Genomic DNA, 12,849 nt, shown 5'->3' on the forward strand with positions numbered 1-12,849 from the left:
ATAATATTCCACTGAGTAACAATCAACGGCAGCACAAGGGCACGTTAGTCATCTCCACCGATTTGGAGAAGGTTATGTAGATACACACACACACACACACATTTACTTCTACCCCACGATCCTCCAAATGAGCTCAAGATGGCCTAAAGCAGGAACAGGGAACCACTGGGAGCCCTCCAGATGTTGCTGGATCCCAACTCCCATCAACCCTGGGCAGCATAATCATTGGTCAGGGTTGACAGGATTTGGTCAGGGCCATCTGGAGGATCACAAGTTGTCCACTCCTGGCCTAAACAGTCCTCCCCTTTATCCTTACAACAACCCTGTGAGGTAGATTTACCTGGGTGCAGGTTAACTCTTCTGTCTAGAATGATGACAGTTATTACTTATGTTATTATAAATGAATAAGCATGTCGTAATAAAATGCTTTAGTCCAACTGCTTCCAATGGGAATGGGCCGAAGGGTTTCTAAAAAACGGAGACTTGTCGTAGACATTTGTCTTTGGTCAACCCGAGGAACAAAACGGGTTGCCAAGAAGCCTGAGCTGCTGCCTACGGTGCTTTGTGGGAGTTTAGCTAGGGTGTAAATAGGGAGCAGGAAAGGCCTCGGCGGACTCAAATTCCCCTTGTAGTTATTGGGGAAGGGGCTACAATCGTCTCCCCCCTCCCCCAATTCTCCGCTGGAAATCAGACAAACAGAACAATTTCAAGTAGGTAACACTTTGTGTGTGATTTCCAGCCCTCCCCTCCCCACTCCCCTTTAAAGTTTGGCACTTGTGAGGCGTCAGTAATTAGGTGGTTTCGTGCGAAGTGTGCCAACTGATGCTATCTTTAAATAAAACCCTCCGAGTTATGTAGCAAATGTATGAAAAAAATTATATGTTGCAATAGCTCCACTTACCCAACTCCTGCACGGCCAGCTCTGCAATGGGAGTGAAATGCACGCTGGAAGGAAACCTGAATTTTGAAAGGGGCGGGAGGGTGAGAGAAGCGAGCCTGCCGACTCGTCTTCCGCCTGGGACTGGGGACACCCGCCCGGCCAGGTGTGCAGAAGAAGGTTGTGAAGAGCATCACCCACCCATCCCCGCCTTTTCTGTAGTTATGGCACGTATGCAAACCATGATTGGGGAGTAGGTGGTGGACGAGGCTAAGTGTAACGATGCCCAATCTTTGGTGTATTTACTCGGAAGTAAGTCCTACCTTGCTCAGTGGGGGCTTAGCCCCAAAGAAGCCTGCAATCATCCCGTTTACCTGGGGTGAATGCCCAGGGAATTCAATAGTCCTTACTTCTCAGTAAGGAATGGTTAGGATTGCGCTTTAAATTACAGCGTGCACACGATCGCAACCTCAGGCGCTCTTACATGGAAGGGAGCAAGCCCCACCGAACACAGAGGGGCTTGTTCCTGAGCAGACCTGTGCAGCAGGATTGCCCTGTAAACCTGGCTTCGGGGTATTTGTTGTACGCATGCCCAGATCATTCATTTATTTTCTTGCATTTATGTTCTACCTTTTTTGAGTTCTGGAACTCATAGCCTCACACTTGGTTCCCAGGACACCCCCCCCATTCCAGGCACTGACCCGATTCGGACCTCCTTAGCTTCTGCAAAGTGGTGGCCTAGTGTACCTTCAGGCCATAGTCTGGGATGGTTTGGGAGCTTCGAACGCGTCACTGGCTAAGTTGGTGAGGAATAACTATGACACCGTCCCCCCAGCGCCCCTTATATTTTCCTTAAAAGGAGATCCTGTTGTTCAGGATTCTTCCCCTTCATAGGGGGAGAGGGGCACCATTTAACCCGAGTCCACACGAGATTATTCCCCGAAAGCACCTATTCATTATTTTTGTTACATTTATATCCCGCCTTTCCTCTCAAATATCTGGCTATGATGAAGTGTTGGAAACTAACGACAACAAATGTCAATTAAAACGTGAAAAATACACTTTGGGGGGAGACGCAAATTAATATGGAGTCTATCCATCTCAGAACAGGCCTTTTCAGCCTCGCTGTGAATCTTGCCTTCTCGCTCCCGAAACCTGAAAAGCACCACGGACTGGGAAGGGTGGAGAGAAAGAAGAAGGAGGTTGCGGACCGTATCCAGTTTTCTGTGAGGCAGAAGTCCTTTGGTAACCCCCTCCCCCCTCCCCCCGCAGATGCTGGATGAATTCGGTCCTGCTAACAAGTCAGACAGCTTCCCAGGGATCCTGAACTTCTGAACCTCAGACTCTAGGTCCCAGGCTCCTTCCTCGGATAACGGGGCATGAGCTAACTAACAGCTCCTCCCCCCCCATGCGGATGCGCGTCCCTCACCCCGAAGAAGCGTGCGCTGGGGGCGGGGAGAGAGGAGAATGTAACTCTGGGGAGGAAGGGGAGTTCAATCCGCTCCAAGCCCAGGCTCCACCTTTTGGAAGAGGACGCGTAAGGGGGGGAAGGGGCTTCCGATCCTGCGTGGAGACTTCCCGAGGGGAGCAGCAATGGCAGGGCAGCTCTCCAGCAAAGGAGCAAGGACTGGAGCCGGAGCCCTGCAGGATTGCAGCCTTCCTCCTCTCTCTTTCTCTGTACAAGGACTGCTGCAAAGGGCGAAAGGCACCTTATTCGGAACAGCAGACAGGTGCTGCGGGGAGGAGGAGGAGAAGAAGAAGGGGCGGGTGGTGGCGCATCGGCCGGGGGCCCCCCGACAGTGAGCCCTGTGTATAGGCATCGCCTCGCCGCAGCCGCGGGCTTGGCTGGGCGGCCGGCCGAGGGGAAGCTCCATACAAGGCCAGGATCCGGCCGCGCCCCGGGCTCCTTATTTGGCGGCCGGTTCCGGCTCCCGGGTGGCATTCCCCCGCCCTTTCCCTCCTCCTCCTCCGCACCCTCGATTTTGCTACAAGTGGAAAGAGAGATTGAGACGGAGCGGAACCAGCGGCCTTTCAAGGCGCCGCCCGCCCGGGGGAGGGGAGCGCGGCCCGGCCAAGAGACTGAAGGGAGGGAGCGGAGCGCGGGAGCCCTGCGGGGCCTTGGCACTGCCAGCTGGGGCTCGGCTAAGGCGTGGGCAACACCCCCGTGTGGAAATGCTCCCGAATTCCGCCCTGCAGCCAGGATTTTGTGGCGAGAAAGGAATAAAGTCTAGTCCCTGCCCGCCCCCTCTTCTAAGCGGCCTGGGAAGCTGCGGAGGAGAATGCATGCTGCCCCCCTATTTCCTCCTCTCCCCCCCACCCAGCAATGTAACCGCGTCCTCCCTCCCTCTCTTTCTCCCCCACCGCCATTTCACCTCTAGGTGTACGTTGCGTGATTGCAATCACACACACACACTTACGCAAGCTGGGAAGTGAAAACAATGGTGCGAGCCATCGCCGAAGAGAGTGGCTGTATACTATAGCCAGCCTGGATTTTTCACATTAAGCAGTGTTAAATTGAAAACACCCCCGTGCCGTTCTGATGCTTCCCATAAGCTCATTTCAAAACAAAACTTATAGTCCTGAACTCAGAAACGCTTGCTTAACAACCCTCTCAATTTTCATGGTGATAGACAAAATAGAGAGAATAGACAGTTCAAAGTCTAAAAAGAGGGGGGGCGAACCAGAGCCCTTTTGGACTTTTTTATCTGAGAGCTCATAATCTGTTGAAATTCATGAAAAATCAGCCATGTTCACACAGGACCTGTAATCCTGTTACTGACTTTGCCCCATACTCAGACCTTAATCTTCTGCAGTTTAAAAGTTAAAAAAATGCCTGGCTGATGTTTAATTAATTTAATAAATTTTGCATTGAACTGAATGATAATGTCAGGCATGCTCAATAAATACCAACTGTCAGTGTTCTAAAAGCCAGACTTACAACTGCTTGGCTTGCCTAATTAGGGGACCACACCCACACCAGACTTTGATTTCACATGAGACAGTGCTGGCTTCCCTCAGAGAATCCTGGGAAGTGTAGTTTGTGAAGGGTGCTGAGAGGACACTGCTAATTCTCCTGACAGAGGTCCAGTGGCCAGAGTGGTTTAACAGTCAGCTGCTCTGACTGAAGCTCTGTGAGGGGAACAGGGCATCCCCTCTCAGCACCTTTCACTAACTACACTTCCCAGGATTCTTTGGGAGAAGCCATGACTGTCCGAAGTGAAATAAAGGCCTAGTGTGGATGTGGCCAGGGATAGCTTTGGTTTAAATTTGGGTGGGAGCAGTGCCGGATTTAGACTTGGTGAGGCCCTAAGCTATATAAAGCTTGGAGGCCCTTTGTTAAACAATTACACCATATATATATATATATATATATATTCAGTACACATAAAATTTTAAAAGCCCCCCAAAAAAATTCTGAAATTTTTTGAGGCCCCTGCGGATTGTGAGGCCCTAAGCTGTAGCTTGTTTAGCTTATGCTTAAATCCGGCACTGGGTGGGAGGCTACATGTGCCTGCTGTAGAATAAAAAGGTGGGGGAAACGCTGAAAAGCAGTGATCACAATGTTTTCCTTTTGGAAAGGAAAGGGGCTTCCCTTCTGCCCAGTGCCCATCCATTCAATCTCCTTCCCTCCCCCTCCTCCCATCCTCCCTGCCCTCCCCCGGGTCAGTGTTGGACTACGACCTGGGAGATCAGGGTTCAAATCCCCACACAGCCATGAAGCTCACTGGGTGACCTTGGGCCAGTCACTGCCTCTCAGCCTCAGAGCAAGGCAATGGTAAAACCACCTCTGAATACAGTTTACCATGAAAAATCTATTCTTAGGGTCATCATAAGTAGGGAACGACTTGAAGGCAGTCCATTTTCATTTTCAAACATGTTTGCACAGAAATAAACTCAAAAAGTATGCAACTGATCAAACCCACCCTCCCTTCTCCTCCCTCCTATCCCCTCCCTCTTGCCCCTTTCCTCCCCCTCCCCCTCCAATCCCCTCCCTTCCCCCTCCCCCTCCCCATGGTCAGTTTTACCTATCTTAAGTGTGATTGCATGGGAGTAAATACCATTGAACTCAATAAGCATGCAAATGATCAAACCTGCTCTCCCCTGCCCCTTCCTTTGCCCCTCCCCCCTTCCTCTCCCCTCTCCCCTCCCTTTCTCCACTCTCCTCTCCCCACCCCCTGCTCCTCCCCATGGTCAGTTTTACCTATCCTAACCATGATTACATAGGAGTAAATCCCATTGAAATCAATAAACATGCAAATGATCAGACCTGGCTTTCCCCTCCTTCCCCTCTCCTCTCCCTTCTTCCTCCTCCTCTGTCCACTCCAGCTGTCCCCCCCTCCCCGGTCAGTTTTACCTATCCTCAGCATGATTCCATGGGAGTAAATCCCACTGAACTCAATAAACATGCAAATGATCAAACCTGTCCTCCTCCTCCCCTCCCCCTCCTTCCTACTCCCCTCCCCCTCCTCCCCTCCTTCCTCCTCCTCCCCTCCCCATCCCCCTGTGGCCAGTTTTACCTATCGTAAGCATGATTGCAGGGGAGTAAATCCCACTGAACTCAATAAGCATGCAAATGATCACTTCATTCTCGGCAAGCTTGCACAGAATCCCATTTCTTACCCCCCAGATTAAAAACCTATCAAATTCTTCCAAGCTACACAGGAAGTGGATTGGACTGTGAAAGACTAACCCAAATTGTGTTTGCATTTTGACAAATTTGCAGGGCAGTCCAATATCTCAGAGAGGAGGTCATGTCTCCTGCTCCCCTGGTGCATTCACTATAGCTGCCCAATTTCCCTGCTTTTTAAAGTTTGATAGAAATATCTGTTTGCTATAGGTACAGACCCTCCGTGGCACAGAGTGGTAAGCGGCAGTAACGCAGCCGAAGCTCTGCTCATGGCCGGAGTTCGATTCCAATGGAAGGAGGAAGTCGAATCTCCGGTAAAAGGGGTCAAGGTCCACTCAGCCTTCCATCCATCCGTGGTCGGTAAAATGAGTACCGCTGGGGGGTAAAGAAAGGCCGGGGAAGGAACTGGCAAACCCACCCCATATATATGGTCTGCCTAGTAAACGTCACAAGGCGTCACCCTAAGAGTCGGAAACGACTCGCACTATAAGTGCAGGGACACCTTCACCTTCATAGGTACATTCTTAAACTGCAAGTTTTTTTACCTATTAGTGAATCCTCTTCCTAACCGGAGAGGCGCATAGGTGGAGATGGATAAGATGTTGGAATATGTGGTTCAACTCAAATTTAGCTAGAGAGAAGACCTCCAGATTGCTAGGCTAATACCTATCCTTTGATCTCCTGCTGACTCTCCCTTCTTGCTAGACTGATATGCTTAGGATGTTGACCACATCTTCCGGCCTCCTTCCTTCTTCTTTCTTCTTTCTCTTGTGAGGGAGAGCAGACATTTTCTCTTTGTCTCTCCCTCTCCTCGAAGCATGAGGGCAAACTCTAGGCTTAGTGTTTGCATCTCCAACTTAGCTAGTTAGCTAGATGTAGAACTCTTTCCTATCAAGTATGTACTTCCAGAATAAAGTAGTTATTTCTTATTTTAAAGCTTAAAGTCTCTGTCTGACTAATTCCAGGGAAGGTGTAATCTTTAACAAAGATTCAAATGCACAAAGCTCACTCAGATGCTCAAATATCTAATTTCGCTGCTGTGCAACATAAGATGCTTCCCCACTGTGTACTTCAGACCAGACCATTTTTTTCTTCGGAAGCATCTGTTTGACGGAAGTTTGAACGTGTTGTTTAAATTGATAGTTATATTGCTTCTGCTTGACAGTGTATTTATTTATTTATATTACTTTTACATCCCACCTTTTCTCCAAGGAGCTCAAAGTGGTGTACATGGTTCTTCTCTCCCTCCCCATTTTAACCTCACAACTACCCTGAGAGGTAGGCTAAGCTGAGAGACAAGAGTGACTGGCCCAAGGTCACCTGATGAGCTTTGTGGCTGAGGCGGAATTTGAACCCAGCTCTCCCACCTCTACACCACTCTGATTTATAAGCTGCGTTGGGATGCCTTGGCAGAAAGGCAAATAGTGGAATAAATAGTAGGTAACAAAGAGACGCTTCTGGCCACCCTGACTCACAGGGGAATCTGCAAACCAGTCTTGCTCTGGTCTGTGGGGCTTTCCCAGTAAATATATTCAGGACCATAGCCTGAGTGATTCTTAAAAGAAGGAAAGAAGCTTACCAATGATAAGGATGAAAGAATCACATAGGTATGCCTATCAAAAGCACAAAGTCCCTATTCATGTGTATAACTCTGAGTTATATAGATACTTGCTAGAGTGATTATGATAATGATTTATTAGATTGCTATCCCACCTTTCTTTCATCATAGAACCCAAGGCAGCATAAGAACATAAGAACATAAGAAGAGCCTGCTGGATCAGGCCAGTGGCCCATCTAGTCCAGCATCCTGTTCTCACAGTGGCCAACCAGGTGCCTGGGGGAAGCCCGCAAGCAGGACCCGAGTGCAAGAACACTCTCCCCTCCTGAGGCTTCCGGCAACTGGTTTTCAGAAGCATGCTGCCTCTGACTAGGGTGGCACAGCACAGCCATCACGGCTAGTAGCCATTGATAGCCCTGTCCTCCATGAATTTGTCTAATCTTCTTTTAAAGCCGTCCAAGCTGGTGGCCATTACTGCATCTTGTGGGAGCAAATTCCGTAGTTTAACTATGCGCTGAGTAAAGAAGTACTTCCTTTTGTCTGTCCTGAATCTTCCAACATTCAGCTTCTTTGAATGTCCACGAGTTCTAGCATTATGAGAGAGGGAGAAGAACTTTTCTCTATCCACTTTCTCAATGCCATGCATAATTTTATACACTTCTATCATGTCTCCTCTGACCCGCCTTTTCTCTAAACTAAAAAGCCCCAAATGCTGCAACCTTTCCTCGTAAGGGAGTCGCTCCATCCCCTTGATCATTCTGGTTGCCCTCTTCTGAACCTTTTCCAACTCTATAATATCCTTTTTGAGATGAGGCGACCAGAACTGTACACAGTATTCCAAATGCGGCCGCACCATAGATCTATACAACGGCATTATGATATCGGCTGTTTTATTTTCAATACCTTTCCTAATTATTGCTAGCATGGAATTTGCCTTTTTCACAGCTGCCGCACACTGGGTCGACATTTTCATCGTGCTGTCCACTACAACCCCGAGGTCTCTCTCCTGGTCGGTCACCGCCAGTTCAGACCCCATTAGCGTATATGTGAAATTCAGATTTTTTGCTCCAATATGCATAATTTTACACTTGTTTATATTGAATTGCATTTGCCATTTTTCTGCCCATTCACTCAGTTTGGAGAGATCTTTTTGGAGCTCTTCGCAATCCCTTTTTGTTTTAACAACCCTGAACAATTTAGTGTCATCAGCAAACTTGGCCACTTCACTGCTCACTCCTAATTCTAGGTCATTAATGAACAAGTTGAAAAGTACAGGTCCCAATACCGATCCTTGAGGGACTCCACTTTCTACAGCCCTCCATTGGGAGAACTGTCCATTTATTCCTACTCTCTGTTTTCTGCTTCTTAACCAATTCCTTATCCACAAGAGGACCTCTCCTCTTATTCCATGACTGCTAAGCTTCCTCAGAAGCCTTTGGTGAGGTACCTTGTCAAACGCTTTTTGAAAGTCTAAGTACACTATGTCCACTGGATCACCTCTATCTATATGCTTGTTGACACTCTCAAAGAATTCTAATAGGTTACTGAGACAGGACTTTCCCTTGCAGAAGCCATGGTGGCTCTGCTTCAGCAAGGCTTGTTCTTCTATGTGCTTAGTTAATCTAGCTTTAATAATACTTTCTACCAGTTTTCCAGGGACAGAAGTTAAGCTAACTGGACTGTAATTTCCGGGATCCCCTCTGGATCCCTTTTTGAAGATTGGCGTTACATTTGCCACTTTCCAGTCCTCAGGCACGGAGGAGGACCCAAGGGACAAGTTACATATTTTAGTTAGCAGATCAGCAATTTCACCTTTGAGTTCTTTGAGAACTCTCGGGTGGATGCCATCCGGGCCTGGTGATTTGTCAGTTTTTATATTGTCCATTAAGCTTAGAACTTCCTCTCTCGTTACCACTATTTGTCTCAGTTCCTCAGAATCCCTTCCTGCAAATGTTAGTTCAGGTTCAGGGATCTGCCCTATATCTTCCACTGTGAAGACAGATGCAAAGAATTCATTTAGCTTCTCTGCAATCTCCTTATCGTTCTTTAGTACACCTTTGACTCCCTTATCATCCAAGGATCCAATCGTCTCCCTAGATGGTCTCCTGCTTTGAATGTATTTATAGAATTTTTTGTTGTTGGTTTTTATGTTCTTAGCAATGTGCTCCTCAAATTCTTTTTTAGCATCCCTTATTGTCTTCTTGCATTTCTTTTGCCAGAGTTTGTGTTCTTTTTTATTTTCTTCATTTGGACAAGACTTCCATTTTTTGAAGGAAGACTTTTTGCCTCTAAGAGCTTCCTTGACTTTGCTCGTTAACCATGCTGGCATCTTCTTGGCCCTGGCGGTACCTTTTCTGATCTGCGGTATGCACTCCAGTTGAGCTTCTAATATAGTGTTTTTAAACAACTTCCAAGCATTTTCGAGTGATGTGACCCTCTGGACTTTGTTTTTCAGCTTTCTTTTTACCAATCCCCTCATTTTTGTGAAGTTTCCTCTTTTGAAGTCAAATGTGACCGTGTTGGATTTTCTTGGCAATTGGCCAGTTACATGTATGTTTAATTTAATAGCACTGTGGTCACTGCTCCCAATCGGTTCAACAACACTTACATCTTGCACCAGGTCCCGGTCCCCACTGAGGATTAAGTCCAGGGTTGCCGTGCCTCTGGTCGGTTCCATGACCAACTGGAATAGTCATTTAGAATATCTAGAAACTTTGCTTCTTTGTCATGACTGGAACACATATGCAGCCAGTCTATGTCTGGGTAGTTGAAGTCACCCATTACTACCACATTTCCTAGTTTGGATGCTTCCTCAATTTCATATCTCATCTCAAGGTCTCCCTGAGCATTTTGATCAGGGGGACGATAGATCGTTCCCAGTATTAAGTCCCTCCTGGGGCATGGTATCACCACCCACAATGATTCTGTGGAGGAGTCCGCCTCTTTTGGGGTTTCGAGCTTGCTGGATTCAATGCCTTCTTTCACGTATAGAGCGACTCCGCCGCCAATACGCCCTTCCCCGTCCTTCCAATATAGTTATATCCAGGGATAACCGTATCCCACTGGTTTTCTCCATTCCACCAGGTCTCTGTTATGCTCACTATATCAATGCTCTTCTCTAAGACCAAGCACTCCAGTTCTCCCATCTTGGTTCAGAGGCTCCTAGCATTAGCGTACAGACACTTGTAAGCAGTATCTCTCTTCAACTGTCTTTGGCACTTGTGGTTAGGCCTGTGGTAATTTTGCTCTTCTGAATTTATATCCTGTGCCCCTGCTCTCACAATGCCTACTCCTAGGCCTACCCCTTTTAAAATTTCATCATTTCTTTGGTTTTTATCCCAGGGGGGAAGGTTTATTCCGAACCGGACCTTTCTCAGCTCCTGTCGGGTTTCCCCCCTCAGTCAGTTTAAAAGCTGCTCTGCCACCTTTTTAATTTTAAGTGCCAGCAGTCTGGTTCCATTCTGGTTCAAGTGGAGCCCGTCCCTTTTGTACAGGCCCGGCTTGTCCCAAAATGTTCCCCAGTGCCTAACAAATCCAAACCCTTCCACCCGACACCATCGTCTCATCCACGCATTGAGACTGTGAAGCTGGGCCTGTCTGGCTGGTCCTGCGCGTGGAACCGGTAGCATTTCAGAGAAAGCCACCTTGGAGGTCCTGGCTTTCAGCATCCTACCTAGCAACCTAAATTTTGCTTCCAGGACCTCACGGCTGCATTTACCCATGTCGTTGGTGCCAACGTGCACCATGACCACTGACTCCTTCCCAGCACTGTCTACCAAACTATCTAAACGACGGGCGATATCCGCAACCTTCGCACCAGGCAGGCAAATCACCTTGCGGTCTACACGCCCATCACACACCCCACTGTCTATGTTCCTAATGATCGAATCACCCACTACAAGGATCCCTCCACCCCCTGGAGATATATCCTCGGCCCAAGAGGATAGCTGCTCATCCCCCAAGGAATGGGTCCCTTCTAAGGGATCGTTTCCCTCTTCCTCAGCTGGATGCTCTCCTTCTCCGAGAAGTTCTCCATGATAGCAGAAGAGCTATCATCGTTGGAGTGGGACACAGCTATAACGTCCCTGAAGGCCTCCTCCACACACCTCTCTGCCTCTCTCAGCTTTTCCAGGTCCGCCACCTTGGCCTCAAGGAAATGAAGTCGTTCCCGGAGAGCCAGGAGCTCATTGCACCGAGAGCACACCCACGACTTCTGTCCAACAGGCGGTGCAAAACACTGGAAAGCCCCCACACCCCTGCTGGCTTCTTACCTGCATAGTTTTGTTTAAGGTTTATTACGTCAATGGGTTGGAGACTGCGGTTTAGTTGAGGTCAGGGAACAGACGGGCAGAATGGGGGGCCCTGGCCTCCTCGCCCTGCTGCTGAACTCGCTCTGCTGCTTAACTTGCCTTGACGCTTCGTCAGCTGGAGCTCCCTCTAGCTCGTGGAGCAGCATACATGTGGTTCCCATGTAGTCTCTCATCCACTGCCCAGACTCAGACCTGCTTAGCTTCATGAAGGTGGCAGCCTCATGTGCCTTCAGAGTTCAGACCGTACCCTGAGATTATGGGGTTTTCCATGAGCCAGTGTGGTGTAGTGGTTAAGTTGCTGGACTACAACCTGGGAGACCAGGGTTCAAATCCCCACATAGTCATCAAGCTCACTGGGTGAACTTGGGCCAGTCACTGCCTCTCAGCCTCAGAGGAAGGCAATGGTAAATCAACTCTGAATACTGCTTACCATGAAAACCCTAGTCATAGCATCACCATAAGTCAGAATTTACTTGAAGGCAGTCCATCAGAGTCAGTCAATGAGCAAATGAAAATAAATGCCTTGCAAATACATTTTCCTTTTATCTCATTGCATTGCAGTCCCAAGCATGTGTGCACGGAAGTAAGTCTCACTAGGTTTAATCAGACTAAACTAAAATTGCAGCATCCTTAGTCTGGAATATATCTCAAGGACCTTGCCCCCTCCCCACTCCTAAATCTCATTTGCATTCCCCTCCCCCCATATCTGGTGCTGCTTCTGCTTCTCAACAGAGGAGGAGGAATCAGTAACGTCACTGTCTGTGGAGGGCAGAGGCCAGCTGTTAGCAAGCTTGCTGGAAGTGGGCATGAGACCTTCCTGTTTTGGTTAAATGGTGGAGGTTTTTGGCTGTTTGCACCCTGTGGTCTAGTCAGTAGGCATCCAAGAGCTTGGTCAAAATAAACCTACTCTCAACAGTGAAACCACAGAGCACTCAAGCCCATCTTCACATGAAACAGGACAGATGATCTTACCCCCTCCGATCCTACCCCCTACATTTAGGCTGGGGACATAACTTGCCAGGGCATTTGATGATGTCTGTGGGGGGATCCTGACTGCACCCCACACCTCATTTAAATTAACATTCAGCACATTTGAATGAGGCTTGTGCATGTCCTGGTGAATAATTTGCTCTTCTCAGACCCTGTGCGCCTGCCTATCTTCCACCCTTTATGGCTAGGAAAATCTATTGCCTAATGCAGCCATTGCATCTTTTCCCATTATAGGGTCACCTTTGGGCATACAGTCTGCCTTGCAAACGTCGCAAGACATCACCCTAAGAGTCGGAAACGACTCGCACTATAAGTGCGGGGACACCTTTACCTTTTTTTGAGCGTAGGAGTCTGGTAACCAGTGCTGAACATCTAACAAGAGAAGTTATAAGTTCACAATAACTGTGTGAATTTAAGGCTGGCTTTACTGCAACCCACTGTCAGCGCTGTGTGTGTGAACTTTTTTTGGGGGGGGCAGTGGGTATGC

The sequence above is a fragment of the Rhineura floridana genome, chromosome 12 (genome assembly GCF_030035675.1).
Source record: "Rhineura floridana isolate rRhiFlo1 chromosome 12, rRhiFlo1.hap2, whole genome shotgun sequence".
Classification (NCBI taxonomy): Eukaryota; Metazoa; Chordata; class Lepidosauria; order Squamata; family Rhineuridae; genus Rhineura; species Rhineura floridana.